The following is a 26,276-nucleotide window of genomic DNA, read 5'->3' as shown; positions in this document are numbered from 1 at the left end:
TTAGTTCAAGGATGCCCAATATATGCCCATAATATACATCTACCAATAAGTCAAGTATTCCAAGTCAAGCCAACCATAATATGCCAAGGTCAATGCTCGTTAAACAAAGATAAGGCAATCAAACTTCATTTGTCAAAGAATCTTCTTCCTCCTTGACACGTGTGAACATAAATGATCTTCTTGTTGTGATCTGAGTTAATGATATGATGACCAAACGAGGAGGATGAGCTCTATATATATGAGTTCAATAAAGTGGAATTAACCCAAGGGTCAAACCCCTTCAAGTGATGGGGGCGACCTATCCAACATGGAACCTACATGAACCTTGACTTGTTGACTTCAAATACTGACCACAACAACATATTTTCAACACTCCCTCCTAGCTAGGGAGGTATTTCTCCTTGAATTCCATAGATGTACATACGATGAATAAAATTTCTCCATTCCAAGAAAAGGTTGAACGGTTGAAAGCATCAACATCCAATAGAGGAACTACTCACACACTAGTCCTAGGGTCACCAACTCAACAAGTCGTCACTTGGAGACATGTCAGGAAAGCTACTTGACCCATGGTGAACTCACGGTCCATTTACCATTCCCACATGTCATCACATGTTATGGATGGTAGGTGCCTACCCGATGCTATGAGGGACAAGCTTAACCCACTAGCCAAACCTCATGGCAATATGGTCAAAAATACATGCCCGGGAGTAATCCAGGACTTGATGCTAACTGAGCCAATATCCCCAGCTTAATTCCATGGCTTCTACGTCATACCCCATGACCATGGGAGCAATATAAGCTTTGATTCTTATGAAACCAATCTCCCCAGCCAAACTCCATGGCTTCCAGGTCAAACCCCATGACTAAGGGAGAAATCCAAGCTTTATGCTTATAGGGTCAATCTCCCCAACCATAAATCATGGTTTCCCCATAAAAACCCATGATCTAAGGGAAAAATCCATGCCTTAATGTTTATGGCATCAACACTCCCTTTCATCAAGGGACAGATTCTCAATAAGTCCCAAGCTATCCTTGAAGTAAATGGACTTCATCCGGGGAAAAGGATTTGTAAGAATATCAACAACTTGCTCATTAGTATAGATGTGTTGGAGCTTCACTGCTCATTTTTGAATAATTTTCTAGATGTAGTGATACTTGATCTTGATGTGCTTTGACCTTTCATGCAAAACTAGGTTCTCAAAAAACTTCATACAACTTTGATTGTCACGATATATCATGATTAGTTCCATCACAAGATCAAACAATATTGGGAGTAATTTCCGAAACCACACTGCTTCACAAATCACCAAACAAGAAACAAATGATATTCAACTTCAGTAGTACTAAGTGCAATAGACGTTTGTTGCTCATCCAAGATATCATAGTGGAACCCAAACTGAAAAAACATCCTAAAGTGCTCTTTTTATCTTCAACACTTCCAACCCAATACAAGTTAGTGAATCCATGTAGTTGTAGTTCACCATTTGATACATATATCATTCCATAATTAATAGCACCATGCATGTATCTCAATATATGTTTCACTATAATCCAACGTACATGCATGGGTTCCACCAAGAACTAACTCAAAGTGTTCACTGCATAGAGAATGTCAAGTATGTTGTTAACCAGATAGTTTAATGAGCCAATCATTTGATGATACATGGAGGTATCAACCAAGTTAGAATCAAATCCTCACAGCTTATTCATTCTAGTCACCACGTATCCATGGACTTGCAGTCCATCATCCCAAATATCTGAAGGATCTTAGCAATATACTTTCATTGACCAAGGAAAATCTCACTCAACTTTTTCCATACTTCTAATCCCAATTAATAATGCATTAAACAAATATCCTTCATTTCAAATTTAGAAACCAACAACCTCTGACACTAGATAATAAGGTCCTCTGCTCCTGTGAGAAATAGGTCATCAACATTTAGTAGCAAAATCATAGGCTCATCTTTAACAACCCCAAAGTATAAATTTAGATCAACGTCACTCTTAGCAAAACCACAACATCAAATATTCATCAATGAGAGAGTACCATTCCCACGGTTCCTTTCTAAGTTCGTACAAAGCTTTATTCAATTTGCAAGCATGATTCTCACTCTCATGGACCTCAAACCCTTGAGGTTATTCTATTTACACTTCCTTCTCAATCAATCCATTGAGAAAATTGGTTTTGACATACATTTGATGTAATTTCCAACCTACAATAGAAGAAATAACAATAATAGATCTAATGGAAGTGTACATAGCAACTGGAGAAAACATGTCTTCATAATCCTCTTCCTCTTTCTGGGAGCTTTGTACATGTTTGTGCCGCCATCAACTGCATGTTTGATCTTGTATATCCAGTTAGAAGTCACCAGTGAATCCCCTTCAGGTCTCGACATGATTTCCCATACATCATCCTTCATAATAGATTGGTACTTTTATAACATAGAATATTTTCAAACTTTCTGACCTACTGCTTCTTTATAGTTGGAAGGTTAAGACTCAATTATCTTACTCATCAATGTTGAATATTGTGACATTTTGTTGAGGCATTTGGATTCCCCGAAAGTCCCATGGGGATTAACATCTCCCTCTGCTTCTTGCAATGTTCTTTCAATCCATGCCGACCACTTCCTGGTTTCGGGTATAATGACCTTCATGGGTCCATAGGTTCATTTGGTCCTTCAGGCTCTTCTCGTTGCTCTTGAGGATGATCCGAAGGTCCTAAACCCACATCCTTGGGAGCTTCTTTCTCCTCATCCTCAGAATCCAAGTGTGATCCTTTAGACTTCTATAAGGTAGCATCATCATCAAAAGTAACATCCCTGCTAATCTCAATTTTTCGTTGTCCCGAAACATAAATTTTGTAGGCCTTCGATGTCTCACTGTATCCAAAAAAATGTTCACTTCTTCTCAAAATGTTTTAGCTTGGTCCTCTTCTCATTGGGCACATGAACATGGACATGATAACCAAAGATTATCAAATGTCCAACTTCCAACTTATTACTTGTGAATACTTCTTTAGGAGTCTTATTCCCCAATACTAGATGAGGACTTCTATTTTGTACATAAATAATTGTTTTGGAGGCTTCTCCCCACAGAAATATAAGTAGTTCTTGATCATGAATCATGGATTTAACATCTTCCATAATGGATTTGTTCTTTCTCTCAACAATCCCATTCTGTTGAGGGTTGTAAGGGACTATCAACTCCCTCTTAATTACAACATCCCTACGTAAAGCAATAAGTTCCTTGGAGGTATATACTCGACGATTATCAGACCTCAGAATTTGGATCTTCCTTCCTGTAAAATACTCCACCCGATCCTTGAATTCCTAAAACCTATCAAATACTTCATCCTTGGTCTTCAAGAAATAAATCCATGTCTTTCAAGAGAAATCATTAATGAAAGTTACATAGTACATAAAACCACCCAAGGATTTCATGGACATGGGTCCACACACATCAAACTGTATAAGATCTAAAAGTCCTTTGGACCTACTAGCACTGCTTGAAAATGGTCCCTTAGTATTCTTCCCAAGTGCACATCCTTTACAAACTCCTTCATGTTCAACCTTGATTTCCATCATACTTGTAACAATTTCTTTCATTATAGGAATGGATTTGTAGTGAATGCATGCTATAGGGATTAATGCGCAGGTGGTTGTGATGTTGGACCATGGTTGACCATGATTATAAATGTAGGGGATATATATTAAACCCCAAGATTAGGATTATAAACATTTGAACAATATTATACCCTAGGAAAATGAACCCTTAGATTAATAAACCCAAGGGATCAATATTAAACCCAAGGGATTAATATTATAAATGGAAGGTATATAAACCCTAAGATAAATATTAGAAACACTAAAATTTAAGTGTTTTAAGGATTTTTTAAGGGGGTAAATTTATTTCTACATTTAAAAACACATTTTAAATAATAAAAAATTACAATTTCGCCAAAATTATATTGTTAAATTCCAATCAAAAAGTCAAAAATACATTTATTAATTAAATTGCTAGTAAATGGAATATGAACACTTCTATATTTTCAACAAGGGAAATTTCTCTTGTGAAATTGTCAATGACACTCAGTGCATCTTTGGATGTGCTAAGTAGTTAAAAAAATTTAATGCTTTATTATTTTTTTTTGAAATATGTAAATTTTAATAAATTACAATAGATGGTTTTCCTTTTTCTGAATAAATTTTATTATTTTAGCTCACATAGTGTTAAATTGTTGATGGTCATACTGTAAATTACATGTTATTTTCGACAATTAAGACATCCTAACCATTACTAATTTCAATATGAGGCCATAATATTTCATTGTTATGTTCATGAAATGCCTCAAATTCATTATCCTCAGGAAAAACCTATAAAAGCAAGGTCTCTTTCAAAGTTCCACATCTTACTTTTAGGTGAGAATTTAGCATCTCTCAACAATAGTTGGAAATGGTTACCTTTATTTTTTTAAATGAAGTGGTCGTTATTTTGTAAAAACTTTTTCTGTTGTATTTTTTTTTAAGTATAAGAACCATTAAGATGAAAAATGACTTATTTTGTTTTACTAATTACTTCAAAAATAATACACGAAAAGATCCCAACAAAAAATAAATTCACATGAATGCTAGAGAACTCATTACTCTTCTATAAACAAAACCTATAAGATAAACAATGTTTTGAACTTTACCCATACAACCAATACTTTACCATATCACTAAATTCTTACAATTCTTTACCATATCACTAAATTCTTACAATTTAAACAATGAGTTTGAATGCATTGACTTATTTAAAATCCCCTTATAAATTATATAATGAAAATTATTATTTTTATCATAAAAATTAAAATTAAATAAAATTTAATACATTTTCATTTTTATAATTTTAAAATAATTTTTTTTTATTAATTATTAAAATTTTAAATTTGAGATTAATAAATTTATTTTTAAAATAAATGTATTTTATTACATATTAAAATTTTGAATAAATAAATTTAATTTTTGAATGATAATTCATATAAATTGTTTACAAATTTTAATAAAATATTTTATTGTATGAGCTTCGCACTAAATATCATATGAAATAACCCTCTAGTTTGAAATTTTTGTCACCATAAGTAATAATGAATTGGCAGAATAACTGGATTGGCCATTGAAGCAACCAGAGGACACCTACGGACAATGATAATCATCTTCATTACTAATTTAATACGGATGTAAATTTATTTTATAACCAGATTATTTTAAATAATAATAATAATTAAAATTATATTTATAAATAATATTGAATAACAATTATCTTTATTATTAATTGATATTTAAATTATAATTAATTTAATTTTATGATTAAAAGTAAAAATCAATATTATAATAATTAATCAATAAAATAATAATAAATTTGAATCAATTTAGTTTTATAATTAAAAGTAAAAATCAATATTATAATTAAAATAATAATAAATTTAGAAATAAAATACAAAATAGCTAATGATCAATAATCGTTATAGAAAAAAAAAAAAAAAACTCAGAGATTCTTAAAATAAATAAAAATCTGGTTATATATAAAAAATATAAAAGTTTTTGACGAAGTTTTTTTGGCCTAAATCATATTAGAATACATTTGTCGAGGAGTTTTGAACCAATGAGTGTGGTTCATCGCTGAGACAAGTTGAAGAACCAGATCTTGGTGCATGTTAGAACTAGATCCTGGTTACATATTAAATAGATAGAGCAGATCAGCCAATGGCTATATTTGACTAGGAAACGACTATATTGCACTCGGCAACTCGACTGGAACAACTATATTTGGATGCATTTTAAATAGATAGAGCAGATCATTCAATGGCTATATTTGACTAGGAAATGACTATATTGCACCGGGTAACTAGACTGGAACAACTATATCATATTTAAAAAAGGTAATGTATATATCTAAATAATATGAATCAATTAATTATTGAAAGACTTATATTAAAGATATATAATTAAATATTTAGTTAATTAATTATAAGTTATTTTTATATCTATTATGATATTTAAATAAGGTAAAGTATGTACTTAATTAATATGAATCAAATTGTTATCCCGGGCTTACATTAAAGTTATATAATTAAATGGTTAGTTAATTAATTGTAAATTAGTTTTGTTATAGTTGAAAGAATAACTTCCGCGTAAATCACATGTAGACAGACATTTGTCGACGCGTTTCGAACCAACAAGTGTGGTTCATCGTCAGGACAAGTTGAAGAAATAGATCCAGGTTAGCATGTTAAATAGTCTGAGCAGAGACTCCAAAGGCTAAATCGACCAACGGCTAATTTTGATGACCCAGCACAAATTATTATTCATTAATTTAATAATATTATTATTTTTAATATTAATACATAAAATATTTTTAATGATTAGTTTTAAAAATTAATTAATTAATTAATATATATATATATATATATATTTATAAAGTTATAATATTAGGTTATTAAGATAAAAGTTAGGATTAAAAAATAAATAAAATACTTTTAGTGGTTAGTTTAAGAAGATAATTTACTTATTTATTTAAATTATTTAATAATTATTGTTAATAGGTTGTTAAGGATGAGAAAAATTTCAATAGTTAGCTTAAAAAGTAATTTATTAATTTATTTATCAATAATCACACACACCCACATATATATTAAAATCATAAAGTTAAGGTTAAAAATATAAATAAATAAAATAATTTAAATGGTTAGTTAGAAAAGGTAATTTATTTAATTTAATTTAATTATTTATTATTATATATTAATAATATAGTCTTAATATCGGTAATTTTTTGTTTAATTAAATTATTTATTAAATATAATTAATATTATATTAGTAATATAGTCTTGATATTAATATATTAATAATACTAGTAGTCAAATTATTATTTATTAATTTAATATTATTATTATTTTTAATATTATTATTATTATTTATGGAAATAAGTTAAATTAGGTAAAATATATAAATAAATAAAATACTTTTAATAGTTAGTTTTAAAAACTTTAATTTAATTAATTTATTTAAATTATATATATATAGATATATAAAAGTTATAATATTAGGTTATTAAAATAAAATTTAGGATTAAAAAATAATAAATAAAATACTTTTAGTGGTTAGTTTAAAAAGATAATTTACTTATTTATTTAAATTGTTTAATAATTATTGTTAATATTATATATATATATATATATATATTAATTAAAATTATAATAATAGGTTGTTAGGGACTAGAATAAAAATTATTTATTATTATATATTAATAATATATTATATATATTAATAGAAATTAGTCTTTATATATATATATATATATAAAATAAGAGTTCAAAAACAAGGAGGAGGCAGAAAAACCGACTAAGAAGAGAGTGGAGGCAGAAAAACTGACTAAGAAGAGAGTGCCGGAATCCAGCACCTACTGAAATCAGTAGGTGCTGGATTCCGGCACTCTCTTCTTAGTCGGTTTTTCTGCCTCCTCCTTGTTTTTGAACTCTTATTTTATATATATATATATATATATATATATATATATATATATATATATATATACACAGATATATAATTTTTATTTTATTATTATTATTATTATTATTATTTTTAAGACTAATTTCTATATATATATATATATATATATTATTAATATATTAATATGAAGACTATATTATTAATATATAATAATAAATAATTTAATTAAATTAAATAAATTACCTTTTCTAACTAAATTTTATTTATTTATATATTTTTCACCCTAACTTTATGATTTTAATTAATATCTATATATATGTGAGATTATTAATTAATAAATTACTTTTATTCTCCTCCCTAACAACCTATTGTTATATATATATATATATATATATATATATATATATATATATATATAAAGAATTTAAATAAATAAGTAAATTATCTTTTAAAACTAACCATTAAAAATAATAATAATATTAAATTAATGAATAATAATTTGACCTGGGTCCTAAGGTCAAAATTAGCCATATATATATATATATATATACAATAATTATTAAACAATTTAAATAAATAAGTAAATTATCTTTTAAAACTAACCATTAAAAATATTTTATGTATTAATATTAAAAATAATAATAATATTAAATTAATGAATAATAATTTGATCTGGGTCCTAAGGTCAAAATTAGCCGTTGGTCGATTTAGCCATTGGAGTCTCTACTCAGACTATTTAACATGCTAAACTGGATCTATTTCTTCAACTTGTCCGAACCACACTTGTTGGTTCGAAACGCTTCGACAAATGTTTGTCTACATGTGATTTATGCAGAAGTTATTTTTTCAACTATTATGGATCACAGAAGCCTCAATTCAACTAGTTTTGTTATAGTTTATACCTTAACAAGTAATTGTTTGTCTAACTTATTAATAGATCTTATCATAAAACGATTTAATTAAATATAAACTTAAATCATTAAGCTATCTAATTAAATATAAACTTAAAACTATCTAATTAAATATAAAATTTTAAATCATTAATAATATATAATAATTTTTTTTATTAAAATATAACTTATTTTTTTTCTCTGCAAATACTAACTTCTATTAATTGAAAGGCAAAATATTTTTACATATTATCGAGGCATGATAGCACTCGACAGAACAGAATTGCCGCAGACATAAGCTGGCGAAACCAGTTACAAAGTGTAAGAAACCAGAAATCAGACATAGAGAGAGACATGCGTTGCCGAGAAGGAGAATTGAGCCAGCATAGAGACACAAAAAGCGTTGCAACCCAACATATAAAGAGTCATCAAATTCCCATCTGGGAGCCAAAAAATAGTAGGACAATTGCATAGAAACCTGACCACAAGCCTGAAACAAAAAGAGATAGTCCCAAGTGGCGCTACTTCTCCTTTGCTGGGTCATGGTCCTTCTTCTCATCCTGAGCAGTATCGCCAGTCTTCAAACCTTCATTACCGCTTAAATCCCTATCAGGGATTGCTATGGCATGTTCCGCCTCGCCATGAGTTCTGTCCTCAGCTACAAGTCCTGTATCTTCAAGGGGAGGAAGATTTTGGAGAAAAGCCTCCTGTTCAGCTTTCTCTTTTTCCCAATTTTCCATGCTGTCTTTGTCCGAGGAATTCTCACTGTCTGGAGAAGGATCGAGGCCGATGCAGGCCAAGGCGGAGACAAGGTTTTCCTCTTCCGAGAGTATAAGGGTGATGTGGGCAGTGACCAGGGGTCTGTGTAGATTACTTTGAAATTTGAAGTGCATTGTTTGAAAAGCAATGTTCGGAATAGGTTTCTGACCAAAGCCAATAGAAGGCCCAACTTCATGGACGGGGGAGGGATTGAAAGGTTCCGATGCCATTTCCATGGCATGACAGATTGGAGGATGCAGACGGCTGTCACGACGTCCCCCTAAACGATGCCGCTTGCCCGAGTGAACCATGATGACAGACAGAAGGTAGGACACAAATGGGTTATGGACGGGATGACCAACAGGACGGAGTCGGGTGAGGCAAGAGGGATGCCCAACAGAGCTTGCGACTGACACCACAATATGACAGAGCTTATAAACAACCATAAAAATTGCAGACAACAACAGAGAGCAAGAATCCAGAACAGGGGAGAAATTACCCTTGAGAGAGATGGCTTTGAGCCCGCGACAGTGCACCAAATTTAAGCCATCACCCACAGCTCCCGCAAACCAGGTTCTATTACCGTGCGACTGAGCACAAGTCTTGGTGAGTGAACAATGGATCAGCATGATTATAACACGAGAGATGTTGCGTCGATCAATGCAGAACTTAAATGCAAATCCGCCACCCGATCTCACATTAATACGCATTCCCTGCTCACATGAGGTTACGTCCCGAGAGGCCACGCTGCTCTGCAGCTGGCAGTACTGGGCATTAACTTCTTGCATGGAGAACTGTGGAGTCAGTGATGCCACCCGGATCCGGGAGTAAAAGATAACTTATTAAGTTAGTTAAATAATGGCCTTTCTAATAAATTTAAGAATAGAATCATGACAAATTTCCTAAAAAATAACTAAAAAAGCTTATATTAAAGTTATATAATTAAATAGTTAGTTAATTAATTGTTAGTTACTTTTGTTATAGTTATTACCATAACACGTAATTGTTTGTATTCCCACTAATAGATCTTATTTATCATTAATAAAATTATTTAATTAAATATAAACTTAAATCATTAGGTTATCTAATTAAATATAAACTTAAAACTATATAAAATTTAAATCATTAATAATATATAATATTTTTTTAGAGGATAAATTATTAAGTTAGTTTAATAATGGACCTTCTAATAAATTTAAGGACTAGAATAAGTCGCAAATTTCCCTTAAAATAACTAAAACTAATGAGGGACTAATGAAAAAGAAAATAGTATTTTAATTGGTTAGTTAATTAAAAGAGTTCACATCTTAAAGGATTTTTATTCATTGTACAAACAATTTGTTAAAAAAACAAAGATGATAAAAAAGGAAACACCAACGACCTAGAAGGCGAGGGGATAAAAAAAAAAAGACTCCACAGAGAAGAACAATCACAAGGAGCGGGGGTGGAAGGGAAAAACAGCTAGGAAGAGAGCGCAGCGATCCAAAAACTGCTATTTTTCCAGTCGCCAACGCCATCTCTATTGAGATTGCTCGACCTTTTTCAATCTAAATGGCTTCTCTAAATTTAAGGTGATGAAACTATGCAACCTTGGCAATAACACGAGCATCCTCAATACATACATGATGCTTAGTCTTCTCAGCGTGTTCTGCTAGGGCGGAAGACCAGGTCCTCCCATGTTTTAAGTTAGCTGAGTGCTCATTAATCCTCTGATTAATAAAACGACCAGTCTCACCAACATAGGGGGTCCCACAGGAACAGGGAATAACATAGACACCTTTCATGTCCCTGGGGTCAACCAGGTCCTTTACCAATCAAAGGGAGCTATGAATGGTGTTAAAGGGTCTAAAGGTAGAGGGAACATTATGCTTCCTAAGAATCCTAGCAATGTAGAGCGAACATTATGCTTCCTAAGAATCCTAGCAATTTTATCATTGGTCCCTTGGATGAAAGGGAGATGAGCCCCTGAGACTCAATCTTTAGGGTCTTTCTTGACCAATGAATTCTTGTTGTCTTTAACGAAAGCTTTCTGACCGATGTGCCTACTATAATTGATATTAACAAAAACATTAAGGAGATGGACCTTCTCTTGATTGAGGCTATTTTCATCATAGATTCTCAACGCACGAGTAGCAAGCATGTTGAGAACACCCAACTTTTGAGTAGGGAAATGATGGGAGTTGGCATGAAGACACTGCTCAGTATGTGTTTTCTTCTAAAACACTTGGTGGGAGAAAGAACCATCAGTATTCTTCGAAATGAGAACATCGAGGAAAGGAAGACATCCATCGACTTCTTGTTCCATAGTGAATTTAATGGTGGAGGATTGAACCACACTCGTTGGTTACGCATCGACAAATGTATTCTAATGTGATTTATCTCGAAAAATATTCTCAAAAAACTTATATGAATCACAAAAGCCTAAATTTAACAAAAAAAAAATAAAAGCTTAGAGATATTTTCTTAAAATAAATAAAAATCTGGTCATTATTCAACTAGGAAAATTAAAATATATTAGATTAACATCACTAAACATTTGTATTAAAAATATAAAATATATAGACATAGGAAAATAACACACTTTGACACATTAAAATGTATAATATATTAAAAGATTTAATTTAAAATATAAAATTATGAAAATATTAAAAAGATTGTCCTATAAATAAAAGATTTACAAAATAATTTTTTTTTTTTTAAATTGAGTTCATGAGATTTTTTGATTTTCCTTTTTGCAGAAAAATTTGAAGTGAAATCTTGATTTGTGTTATTTAAATTGGTTTTTTCATTGTATATCCACACCCTCAAAACCCCTAAAACACTTGGATTGTGTAGCGTTACCCTCAAGCTTGTGATTTCAATAAATTCCTTCATGATTTTAGAAAAATTAAACCTGAAAAAACCTAACAAAATTTTTTCCAAAAAATCTCACTAAAAACAACCAGTTAAAAATCTACATGAAAACACTCTAGTCAAAATCTACATGAAAACACTCTGGTACAGTGTTGTGTTAACGCTTAATTATTGGCTTCAAACCTCGTGCAGTCTGGTGTTGGCTTAATCATGGGCTTCAAACCTAGTGTATAGTGAGCTTATAACACAGACGAATAAATTTAAAAAGAATTAAATTAAATAGGCAAGAGACCAAAACCAGAGTTTCATGATGAAATTAGACCAAATATTTTATTCAAACAATGGACAAATTATTTGTAAAATATGAAAAAACAAGTAAGGAACACCAGAAAAGGATGCTATGCGTCCAGGCAATCCGGAGAAGTCCAATGTCAACACTGTGTATTCTTTGGGATAACTTCGAGATCAACGCTTGTAGGATTCGAGTCAGAATCTAGCCCTATACTGTCACTCGGTCCTATATTTATATTTGCATCAAGATTTTTACGGTGCTTAATAATTCATCTCTCAGAAAAGGAAACGATTAGGCAATCGAATCGTGTAGGTCAGATGCATGAAAAATTTGTAACTCCATGAGAAAGGAATGTTGGAATGGTAATTTCAACTTGCAGATTTTTTCCTCTGCGATGCGATCGCAGATCGCATATCGCACTTTTCCCTCGCCACCCTTAGCTGCATGCTTGTATTATGTGCGATGCGATCGCAGATCGCAGATCGCATGATTTAAAGGTAATAGAGGCGGTGGCACATCCTTCTCTTCCTGCGATGCGATGGTGTGATAAGCATGCATTAAATTCAAATAGGATATTTTGAGCCGTGTAATAAATGATATTTACTAGGGTTGGTAAATGTAGGTGAAATCTTAAATTTTACTATTTTTTATTTTCACGGAAGTATGGGAAAAACAACACGTATTGAAAAGATATTTTGTGTTGTTCACCATATATAAAAGAAAATGCAAGAGCAGAGACGAGTAGTGTGTAGAAGAATATTACCAAGAAGAACTCTTTCTTCTCTGCAACGCATAATAGTGCTGAAGATATTACTTTCTGAGATAGTGGAATCAAATTCTGGAACTGAAGTTCCTATTGTAAATCCCTCTGTGTTGAGGAAGACAATACTTCTGTAACAGTTTTTATTATTGTTTTATAATAAAGATCCTGTAGAAAACCAGAGCGTTGTTCTCTGTGTGTTATTTTCTTTGTTATGTTTGAAATGAATAGAAATTTCCATCATGGTATTAGAGCTAGTCTAGGCACTCAGTGAGTTAAAAAAACAGAGGTGGTTTTTTCACTGTAGGAGCTGTAAGAAGCTTACTGAGCAGATTTTTCTCCAGCAGAGAAAGTTTTTGCCTGTTTTTTTTATTATTTATATAGTTCAGTATCTCTTCTTTATTTCTCACAAGTTAAGATGGCAGATGTTGGAACTGGGTTGACAAATCCCCAACTGCCACAGTTTAATGGGAAAAATTATGGTTATTGGTCCATAACCATGAAAGCATTGTTTGCTTCTCAAGGAATATGGGAGCTGGTTGAAATTGGCTATGCTGAACCGGCAGATGCAACAGCGTTGGCTGCTTTGACAGCGGCAGAAAGAGACCAGTTGAAGAGTGACAAGAAGAAGGATGCCAAAGCCCTCTTTTTCCTCTTCCAATCAGTGCATGAAAGTGTTTTTCCGCGGATTGCAGCAGCAACAAAATCCAAAGAGGCATGGGATATTCTCAAAACTGCCTATCAAGGCATGGAGAAAGTGAAGACTGCAAAGTTGTAGATGTTGAGGAAAGACTTTGAAAATCTCAGCATGAAGGAACCTGAAACAATAGATTCTTTCTTCACTCAGGTTATTGGCTTAATAGCCCAGATAAGATCTCATGGTGAGATTCTTGAAGAAAGAAGGATTGTAGAGAAAATCTTGAGATGTTTACCCTCAAGGTTTGAATCTATTGTGGTAGCAATAGAAGAAACAAAAGATCTCTCACAGTTCACAGTAGATGAGCTGAGTGCTTCTCTTTTGTCTCATGAACACAGACTGAGTAGAGGAACAGATTCCTCTTTTGAGCAAGCATTTAAGACTCAAATGTCTTTTGGCCAAAGAAGAGGTCGAGGCAGAGCAAATAACAGAGGTCGTGGAAGAAGCCAAAACAGAGGCAGAAATTATCCTGCAAGCACAAGCGGAAGGAGCTGCAATCATAACCAAGATGAAGGTTCAAGCAAACAACAAGCTCATGGACAAAGGTATGACAAATCCCAAGTCCAATGTCATTATTGTAAGAAATATGGGCACTATGCCAATGAATGTAGGAAAAAGCAAAGTGACATGAATAATAGGCAAAATGCTAATTTTGCAAATGTAGAAGATAAGAACCCAAAGAACGTGCTGTTAACATGTAACATAGTACAAGATAAACAAGAAGATTTTTGGTTCTTAGACTCAGGTTGCAGTAATCACATGACTGGAAATATTGCAATGTTTGCCAATCTGGATGAAAATGTGAAATCTGAGGTAACAACAGGGACTGATGATACGATATCTGTCAAGGGTAAGGGCAGAGTCAGTATCCGAGCAAAAAATGGAGAACAGATGATTGTGCCAGATGTATACTATGTACCTGGTCTGAAATGTAATCTTTTGAGCATTGGACAGCTCATTAACAAAGGTTACAACGTGTTCTTCAAAGATGATTTGTGTACAATCAGAGACATACCTCCAAGTAAGAAGATCATTGCACAGGTGCAAATGACCAGCAATAGAATGTTTCCTCTCAAACTCAGGACAGATTTGAAGGAAGCCAGAACTATTGCGGCTGTAACACAAGAAGTCTTTCAGGAACAACTGAAAGATGTGAATTGGTTGTGGCATTTGAGATTTGGACATCTCAATTTCGGAGGCCTGAATCTGTTGCACAGAAAGGGAATGGTAAAGGGATTACCATTGATTGAGAAACCAGACAGCCTTTGTGAAGGCTGCATCTTGGGCAAGCAACACAAAGAAAGCTTTCCAGTAGGAAAGAGTATAAGGGCAAAAGCACCATTGGAAATTGTTCATTCTGATGTGTGTGGACCGATGCAAACACCATCATTTTCCGGAAATAAATATGTTTTAACTTTCATTGATGATTACACCAGAAAGACATGGGTGTATATGCTGAAACAGAAGAGTGAAGTGTTTGAGAAATTCCGCCACTTCAAAACTCTTGTTGAGAAGCAGTGTGGGCATTATATCAAAGTGCTCAGAACATATAGAGGAGGAGAGTACATCTCTCAAGACGTTCTGCGTTTTTGCAGAGAGAATGGCATACAAAAGCAGTTCACGACTAGGTATACACCTAAGCAGAACGGTGTTGCTGAAAGGAAGAATAGGACCATTCTTGACATGGTCAGAAGTATGCTAAAGGCAAAGCACTTGCCACATGAGTATTGGGCAGAAGTTGTTACTTGCGCAGTTTACATCTTGAATAGATGCCCAACTAAAGCTGTCATGAACAAAATACCAGAAGAAGCGTGGAGTGGTCAAAAGCAAACAGTCACTCACATGAGAGTATTCGGTTGTGTGGCATATGCACATGTACCGGATCAGCTAAGGAAGAAGCTTGATAGTAAGGGGGAGAAGTGTGTCTTTATTGACTATTGTGATGAGTCAAAAGCATACAAACTCTATAATCCATCCACCAAGAAATTGATAGTAAGCAGAGATGTGCAGTTCATTGAAGATGAAGCTTGGGATGGAAGCTTAGAGAAGACAGTGAATGTGAAGACAATTGTGTCTCACGAAGAAGAAGAGGAAGGGACAACTGCAAATTATCCTTCCTTGGTGGGTCCTCCTCCACCACAGCAAGTACAACAAACCACACCACAATCTGGAATCCGAACAGCCTTAAGAAGTCAAGGAAGTGCTTCTCCAAGCACACCACAGGGATCAGAAATACCCTCAAGTTCGGATGGAACTCCAAGCACACCAAGAAGACCAAGATTCAGAAATCTGAATGAGATTTATGAACAAGGAGAGGTAAGTAACAATACCGGTCTGAATTCATTATTCGCTTTATATTGTCATGTTGATGACCCAGTCCATTTTGAAGATGCTGTAAATGAAGATAAATGGATTGAAGCAATGGATGAAGAAATTGGTGCAATTGAGAAGAGTAAAACATGGGAGTTAGTGGACCTCCCTGAAGGCAAGGATGCCATTGGAGTTAACTGGGTCTATAAGACCAAAAGCAATGCTGAAGGCAAGATTGACAGGCACAAAGCAAGACTTGTTGTGAAAGGCTACAAGCAGCAACAAGGCAAAGACTATGATGAAACCTTTGCACCAGTAGCAAGGATGGAAACAGTCAGAACAGTGTTATCTATTGCAGCGCAACACAAATGGAAGATTTATCAGATGGATGTTAAATCTGCATTCCTGAATGGAGTATTGAAAGAAGAGGTTTACGTTGATCAACCTCCGGGCTATGAAGTTGAAGGCCAAGAGCATAAAGTCTGCAAACTCAAGAAGGCTCTTTATGGGCTGAAGCAAGCTCCAAGAGCATGGTACAGCAGAATAGATGCTTACCTGGTTGAGAATGGGTTTGACAAGTGTGATGGTGAACCCACACTCTACATAAAGGAGAATGACGGTAAGATTCTTATCGTTGTTCTATATGTAGATGATTTGATTTTTACAAGCAATGATGCTTCTCTCATTGCTGATTTTAAAGCAGTCATGAAAAGTGAATTTGAAATGACTGACTTGGGCTTCTTAAGATATTTTCTTGGAATTGAAGTAGACCAAAGTGAAAACGGCATTTTCATTTCTCAAGATAAATATGTAGAAGCAGTGTTGAAGAGATTTAACATGCAGAACAGCAAGGCAGCTGTGACTCCAACTGTAGTGGGGCTGAAATTGACCAAAGAAGACAGCAGTAAGGATTTTGATCCAAAACTATACAAGAGCATAGTTGGCAGCCTTATGTACTTGACTGCAACTAGGCCGGACATTATGCACGCTGTGAGTTTAATCTCCAGATTTATGGAAAGACCGAAAGATACTCATTGGCAGGCAGCCAAGAGGATTCTAAGGTATGTGAATGGAACGAAGGGGTTTGGTATTTTATACTCCTCTTCTGAAAGTTTCATGTTGACAGGTTACACTGACAGTGATTGGGCTGGAAGTGTTGATGATAGGAAAAGCACATCAGGATATGTGTTTCATACGGGATCGAGAGCCATCTCATGGGCTTCCAAGAAGCAACCAGTTGTGGCTTTGTCAACAGCAGAGGCAGAATATGTGGCAGCAACAGCAGCAGCATGCCAAGCAGTGTGGCTGAGAAGAGTTCTCAGAGATTTGTGTCATGAACAGGAAAAGGGCACAACCATTTACTGTGACAATAGCTCAGCAATAGCATTGTCTAAAAATTCTGTTTTTCATAAAAGGACAAAGCACATAGACACCAAATTTCACTTCATACGTGAATTAGTTAACAATGGTGAAATTGTTCTACAGCACTGCAGTACAGAAGAACAGTTAGCTGATATCTTGACAAAACCATTGGCAAAGAAAAGCTTTGATCATTTCAGGGAATGCCTGGGTATGCAGAAAAAACCCAGCAGTTAAAATTAAAGGGGAGTGTTGGAATGGTAATTTCAACTTGCAGATTTTTTCCTCTGCGATGCGATCGCAGATCGCATATTGCACTTTTCCCTCGCCACCCTTAGCTGCATGCTTGTATTATGTGCGATGCGATATTTGCGATGCGATCGCAGATCGCATGATTTAAAGGTAATAGAGGCGGTGGCACATCCTTCTCTTCCTGCGATGCGATGGTGTGATAAGCATGCATTAAATTCAAATAGGATATTTTGAGCCGTGTAATAAATGATATTTACTAGGGTTGGTAAATGTAGGTGAAATCTTAAATTTTACTATTTTTTATTTTCACGGAAGTATGGGAAAAACAACACGTATTGAAAAGATATTTTGTGTTGTTCACCATATATAAAAGAAAATGCAAGAGCAGAGACGAGTAGTGTGTAGAAGAATATTACCAAGAAGAACTCTTTCTTCTCTGCAACGCACAGCAGTGCTGAAGATATTACTTTCTGAGATAGTGGAATCAAATTCTGGAACTGAAGTTCCTGTTGTAAATCCCTCTGTGTTGAGGAAGACAATACTTCTGTAACAGTTTTTATTATTGTTTTATAATAAAGATCCTGTAGAAAACCAGAGCGTTGTTCTCTGTGTGTTATTTTCTTTGTTATGTTTGAAATGAACAGAAATTTCCATCAAGGAATACGCCATTTGATAGAAGTTGCAGTAATTACTCACCGAACCCTGATTCTGCTGAGAAAGACTGGACTTCAGATTCACCGAGCTGCTTACCCACCAGATTTAATTGAAGATGAAGGTGCGAATCGAACTCAGGCGGAGGGCTGATTAGAGAATTAGAGCTTGTCTTGATCGCCTCCACTAGAAGGATCGAGGCGCTTATGACGCTTAGGTCATGAATTTGATCAGGATTGGACTGTGTGAAGACATATTGGAGGAGAATGTAGGGCAAATCAGGCATTCACAAGCAATCTTTTCCTCTCAGAGAATTAGTTATCTTCGAGAAACTTCGACCCCTCATACAGAGCTTGAATATGGCTACAGAATTGATTTCTAGCCAAATGAACGAGGGATTTCAAGAAAATGTTCCTGATCAAGAAAATATTCGTTTTAAAGACATTGAAGAGGACAGAATTGAAAGCCATGTTGCTGGACGAATTGTTTATGGGTCATGGATGCCATCTCTTATGGGTAAGATTCTGATTGGGAGGGTCTTCCATGGTGATCTTTTCCGGTTTAGTTTTTTTTTTAAACTGTAATAAAAATGCATGAAGAATCAATAATTTCGAAAGATCAGTTACCACTACATTGAATACAAAATGAAAATTAGATTAATTAAGTTATATATAAAATGAAATCATATTGTGTTTTCCCTAGAATCGAAAAAACCTATTGCAATAGATTTAGAATTGAATGCACAAAATTATGCCATCAGTAGATCCTTGGGATATTAAGAAACAGGTTACGGCTTTCTTTTTCAGTTAAGTTGTTTGCAGTGTCGTAACGCGAATTCTTGTAGGGTTGGTGCCTTCTTGTTCTCTGAGACACAAGAAGAGGGAAATTGCATTTTCTAAGATGTGGGTACTGTCGCAATAAACACTAATCTGTTAACTTTCAAGATATTTTAACTTGAACATATTTAGTGCAGGTGTTAGCAGAAATTATTGGGACATTTTTCCTGATATTTTCAGGATGTGGATCAGTCATTATTGACCAGAAAAGCGATCGTTCCATCACTCATCTTGGTGTGTCGCTTGTATGGGGAATGACAGTGATGATCATAATTTACGCCATAGGTCATATTTCTGGAGCTCATCTCAACCCTGCAGTGACCCTGGCCTCTGCACTTGTGCGGAAATTTTCTTGGGCTCAAGTATGTATACAATTCTTTTAGGGAAATTAATACATTGAAGGAGATGGCTGAAATTATGTTGTTCGCAGGTTTGGAATATCTCAGAATTTGTTCGCAGGTTTGGAATATCTCAGAATCTGATAGTCAGAGGGAGGTTAAACAATTAACCTCTCTTGGTCGTCAGATTCAAGGTATTTTTGGAATTTGCAATCTACATATATCTTTATGTTGATTGTACAAGTATGTATATAATTGTTTTAGGGAAATTAATACAATGAGGGAGATGGCTGAAATGATGTTGTTTGCCGCTTCAGAATATCTCAGAATCTGATAGTCAGAGGGAGGTTAAACAATTAATCTCTCCGATTTGTCAGATTCAGGGTATTTTTGGAATTTGCAAGGGTATTTTTGGAATTTGAAATCCACATAAGTACAGTACTCCTGTATCTTTATGTTAATAGTACTCAGCATCCATCTTTATGTTGATTGCAGATTACGAAAATATGGCATCCATCTTTATGTTGATTGCAGATTACGAAAATATGACAAATTAAGAAAGAAAAAAAAATGATGAAATGTGGTTTTGTATGGGATTAAAATCACAGGTTCCAGCCTACATAGGAGCTCAAGTTATTGCAGCAATATCTGCTGGATCTGTCCTCCGTTTGATGTTTGGAGAAGTGGCACACATAGCAGCCACAGTACCTACTAGCTCAGACATGCAGTCCTTCGTGCTAGAAATACTTATCACGTTTTTCTTATTGTTTGTGGTCTCTGCTGTTTCTACTGGTACCAAAGCAGTATCTATCTCTAACCACCCTCGATTTCTTGACCTATTTATATTCATTTAACAAGGATGAGATATGCCTGCACATGCCATTAAATTTCTTATTACAGTAACCGCAAATTTCCAATGGAACGGATAGGAGAATTGGCAGGACTGGCAGTTGGAACAACGATTGCAATGAATGTAATCATAGCTGGGCATTAGTTCTCTGCCCTCATGATTCTTATCTGCTTTGGCAATATTTACTGATAGAACCACCATTAATAATGCCATATCAGTACTAACAAGTGCAGAGTTAACACGATATTTATTATTTGTCCAGACCAATTTCAGGAGCTTCAATGAATCCTGCAAGGACAATAGGCTCTGCGGTGGCTGGCAACAAATATACAAGCATTTGTATATACATGGTTACACCTGTAATCGGTGCTGTAATGGGTGCATTGTCTTATAACATGATTCGCTTGCCAGTGCGAGAAATTGAAAAGAGTGGGTCGTTCCTGAGGAGCTTGCGCTCCAGAAACCCAAATAACTAACTCGCATGAATCTTTCATTTCCAGTAGCGGCTTGCTGCAGTCGAATTGGAGAGAGAATGGGGACGAGGAGTTGTGATTATTTGGATACAGAAACTCTTTCAAATGTAACATGTAAAGCATCTTTTATGGATATAGAAACTCTTTCAAATGTAACATGTAAAGCATCTTTTATGGGAGTGCGGTTAAATTGGCAACTATTTGGTTTCCTTATATGTTCATGCATCGTATGTGGCAAACTTATGTATCTATATATTAAGTATATAAGTTTTGTTTTACAATTAATTTTTATAAGAGAATATTTCAATCATCTATCATAATAAAAAATTAAATAATCAGACCGAATCTTTCATATTTAGTTAAAAATAATCTCTTAAATCATTTATTAGGATCTAGTTATTTATAACACATATGAAACCATTCATATAAAGACACATTATTTTACAATAATACTAAAATTACAAACTTTAGTGTGATCGTTGTCATATGAAAACAAAAAAGAGCGGTTGCTCAGCAACAAGTCCCTGCTCAAGGGCATGATGGCAAAAGAAGAAGGGCATGATGGCAAAAGAAGTAGAGATTGCAAGTAAGATAGTTAAGTGTGTGTAATGGCTAAGTATGCGTGAACGCTAGACTTGTGCTAATAATTTCTTTAAGCCATTTCTAATATAATAAGTTGTAGCTTTATTCAAATGATCTAATGAGTTGTAGAAGTTGCAGTTTCATGACTGAAGCAATGGAAAGGCAATAAGTCTCAAGAAGCCAACTAAACAACATTCCAACCTAGTTATTTATATCATCAATAATTCAAATTAGTTTAAGGTTTTCAGAATCAAACCAGAAACATTAGTAGTAGAACAAAAGCAAATTCCATCAAACTAAAAACATCAACAGCAAAATAAAGGCAAACTTTGGGAAGAAATCAAGTTATGAAGACTTACTATGTACACTAATAAGAAAAAAGACCATAACAAAAACCCACATAGGAGCACTGTAGACGATGCAATAAACACCATATGTTAGGTTATGAAGTGATGTTTTCTAGGGAACAAAAACAAGAGTGAAAAAAACACACTATCGTGAGAAAGACCATAGGGAAATAAGGGAAGAAGGAGATTCTGTTACCTAGTCAAACATCCAACCCTGAGAGTGTACATAGTGTGCTTGGGATACGAGGCCATTTTTCATCAAAGTATGACCAGTTGGCCATAAACTAAGTTTCTAACACGGGAAATTATATGGAAAAGAGTTAGACAGGGCTTGGGAATTTGTACTCTTTGCACAAACAATGAGGAAACAATGAAACACTTACTAGCAAAATGCCTATATGTTAAGCACATTTGGTGTAAGTCTAAAATGGAGGTTCTAACCCAAGTTGAGAATGGATAGACAAGTAAAACAATGGAGGATTGTTTAAAGTGTTGGATGATAAAAAAGGAACCGAAAGAATTGAGAGAAATACCCTACTTGTCTATACGGGGACTTTGGATGGCAAGGAAATCCATGATCTATGAAGATAAATTTATTCTGCCCATTCAATGCTTTTCAAGATTCTACAAATTAAGGCCATTGCTTTAGCTTGTTGGATGCCTACAAGTAAGAGAAAAAAAAATGACATTCCCTTGGATCTGGATACTAATAAAACTCAAGCACATAGCTTCTTTGATGGAGCAAGATAGGACCCATAAAATTACACTAGCGGTGGGGGAAGATTGGTAGACATTCAAATAACAGTGCAAAATTCTTTTCTTTAGAATTCTTCTAAAAAAAAGTTTTGGAAATGAACATCAAACAGATTCAATTGTGGAAATGAACATCAAACATATTTGAAGGTTTAGAGCCCATAAAGGTTATTTTGACAATAGCTTTTAGGTAGTGACTAAATGCATAGCATGGAAATTGGAAAATATATGTATGAAAATGTAATTTCTTTTTGGTAACAAAGAGCCATGGTGATTTTTTTTCTTGCAAAAAGAGAGAGAATATTGATTTCTATTTTGAGCTGGTGAAGTTTAGTGTTCAAAGGTTATTCCATGCCTATTAGAGATCCACATTCTCTTTTGAGCTAGTGAAGCTCAAGGTTCAAAGGTGATTCCATGCCTATTAGACATGCACATTCTCACCATGGTTCTAGAGGGTCTTAAGAGATTTGCAGTGACATCTTAAAATTTCCAATCATCGGTTCATCTGCTTAGGAATTCATTCATTATGCTCCAAATGACCCAAGTCACTCTACTAATCACCCTCCCCAAAGAGATTGAACAAATTCACTCCAAAGGCTACCACTAAATGGGAAAATCCCATTAGTCTGCATCTCTGTCTCCATTAGAGAGGGGAAGCCCCTTCTATATGGGCATCAGCTCATTGAGGTATTGATTGCAAACAAAAAAGACATCACACTAATCAAAGAGTAATCATAATACTACTGTACTTGGGTTCTATGAAGTTGCTTTGAGGTGGACAACGAGGTGTGTGTGTGTGATATCCCCCTGAAACTCGATTATCCAAATTATTTGTGTGAAATTCCCCTTGTAACTCAATTGTCCATATTATTTGTTCATAGAACAGAAGCAAATCTTGTTTGCTAGATCCCTCACATATTGTGTCCAGGTAAAATCAATTACTAGCCATGACATTCCTAAACAAGAGTTTATTCTACCATTCCATACATCCTTCACAATTTAACCATGGGTAGAAAGAAAATGTCTTGCGTTTCATGTCAGTAAATTAACATTAGTGATTATAAACCCTCATAAGTTGTTGTGGTTTCTATATTCCTTCATACATAAAAGTAAGCTACCGTACCACATTATACTAAAATAAAACATAAATGCTCGGGCAAGATTTTGCAAAACCAAAATCCAGATGTCTAACCAAAAAATCAGAAGTTTTCATGTCGAGAAGGAGTCTATAAGCGAATATTAGTACAAATTACCTATTGCATCCCTACATTAAGGCTGCATGTTTAGGCTTAAGACATGGCTAAATACATGTCATGGACATTAGACAACATATGTAAGCAAATGTTAATTTCTTTTCGGTAATGAAGAGGCATGGTGATTTTTTTCTTGCAAAAAAAGAGAGAATAATGATTTCTATTTTGAGTTGGTGAAGCTCAAGATTCAGAGGTGATTCCATGCCTATTAGAGATCCATATTCTCTTTTGAGCTAGTGAAGCTCAGGGGTCAAAGGTGATTCCATGCCTATTAGAGATCCACATTCTCACCATGGTTCTAGAGGGTCTCAGGAGATTTACAGTGACAACTTAAAATTTCTAATCAACCTAGATGAATAAGCAATTCCTCCATCTACATAATAGGCAAGAAGGAAATTCACAACTTCCTCCCTCATCTCTCTCATCTCTACAACTAAAAATGCATTGCAGTAGAAGAGAATCACTTATACCAAGTAATAATATACCATCATTCTAAGACGAGTTCTTAAAAACCTTAATATGGCCTCATACATGCAACCAAGCCTACAATCACACAAAGGAGAAAACATGTACATTGTTTGCTTAATATCTAGACTGCCCATGGACCTTAATTTATCCATGAAAAAATGAAATGATGAGGCACATTCTTGGAATGATCACAACCAAAATGATTCCTATCATTTGTTCAATAGCCTGAAAAACCGACACTCAATCCAATTATTTTGACGGGAGGATGCTTTCTCAGTGGTATAAAATTTCTTAGCTACAACAACTTTCTCATCTAATCTGCAGTAATGATTGCAAGGGCCAAACTCATTATGGTCTTCCTTAGTGCAGGGAACATTGAATCTAATATATTTCCAATAAGTATCATGAGTCATCTCATCTTTGGGTACATCCAGGTCGGGGCCATATTTCCTAGTCTCCAGCTTAGAGCCATCATAGGGATTGCTAGTGCAGTTTTCTAGATATGGGATGAAATGAATGTGGCCCCTGCCTTGTTTTTTACCATGCATATTTCATGTTTATACTAGCCCTATTTTCCCCCTGCTTATTTATGTCATCAAAATAAATCTCCTCTGTTTCTTAAATAAATTTATCATTTTTCATATTACCATGCACTATGTTATGTAAACTAGGGTGATTGATCGAAAGGTGGAAAAAATAGCCACAAGAATTACATGTTGTCTAACAATAATGTATAGCATCATCCTTAGTTGTATGAACATGGGGTCCTTCATGGATCTTATTAAAGGGTAGTACTAGGACACAACAATCCTTTCGTAGATCGTTCAAATTTGATGCATGCTCGAAAGACCCTTTGCACCCTTGGAACTTCCTTGTTTGGTGAACTGATTCGATTAAAATATCACATATTCTAGGTGCTTGGAATTTTCGTAGATTGTTCAACTCTGATACATTCCAATACTCAAAATACTCTTTGTGCCCTTAGCACTACCTTGTTTGGAGAACTGATTCATCAAAATCTCACATATTCTAGGTGCTTGGCATTTTTCAAGGCACGCATGATCACTCCCATATAGATGTTTTGCATCACAATTGAGCTCATGAAAATGGTCTTTGTGATCACATGTGCTGGTACAACATGTCATGAGGCATGGAGGTTGACTAGGTTTCCATCTCCCATAGAAAAGGAGAAAATGTTACAAGCTATATAACCTCCTCCAGGTATTCCCTTCAAATTAATAGATGTAATACATGCGTCAACACATGTGATACAGACACCGTGTTCCACATGTAATATATACGTCGTGATCAATGCTGAGTGTTAAATAATTAATAATTAATAATTTTATATTATTTAATTTAATTAAACATTAAATAATTTTCTGGGCCCATCTCATGACCACTTGTCTAGGATACCATAAGATCCATGGTGCATGTTTGACAAGGTGCTTGCTTCCCCTTGCATGGTTTCAAATCATCCACCACCAAGGCAAGAGGAAAAAGCACATATTAATAATCAAGATGGACCTAAAGCATGGTTTCAAATCATCCACCGACAAGGCGAGAGGCAAAATAACATATTAATAATCAAGATGGACTACAAGCATGAACTAAAGAAGCAGAATTAGTTATAGGTACAGGTCTAAAAAAATGTAGCCACAAATTCTGCAGGCGAGAATGAGCTAAGATTTCATTAGCGACTAAGGGGTGTGGGTAGAGGCTACACTTGCGAGAGTAAAGCTGATTGGTCAAGAACTGGGTTATTTGGTATCTAAAGCATGAGTATGAGTAATAGAGCCAATCGAGCTAGTTTTACCAGCTGATGATAAAAATCCTAGAGAAGCACCTATAGAATTCACCTACTTTTAGTTATTTTAATCAACCATACAAGAGTTATCGATTTTATATGTTGCAGTAAAAGTACACTTCTTTTAATTCTGATTCCCTATAGCCTGAGCCTAAGCCTTTCAAGTCACCTGCTTTCACTTACATTGCTTATGGTTTCTATTCTTATTTTGTTTCTATAATCTAGTTAGGATTTCTTATTCCTATAGTGT

The 26,276-nt window shown here is 34.3% G+C and overlaps 1 pseudogene; it reads left to right on the top strand.

The window, feature by feature from the left end:
- The first annotated feature begins 13,468 nt into the window (after positions 1-13,468).
- LOC149230044 (aquaporin NIP1-1-like) lies at positions 13,469-20,819 on the top strand (annotated as a pseudogene).
- The last annotated feature ends 5,457 nt before the right edge of the window (positions 20,820-26,276 follow it).

The sequence above is a fragment of the Pinus tabuliformis genome, chromosome J (assembly GCF_031772625.1).
Source record: "Pinus tabuliformis cultivar Carrire ecotype Pingquan chromosome J, CPIR1, whole genome shotgun sequence".
NCBI lineage: Eukaryota > Viridiplantae > Streptophyta > Pinopsida > Pinales > Pinaceae > Pinus > Pinus tabuliformis.
The sequence above is the reverse complement of the archived record's forward strand: the minus strand, read 5'-3'. Positions and strand labels throughout refer to the sequence as shown.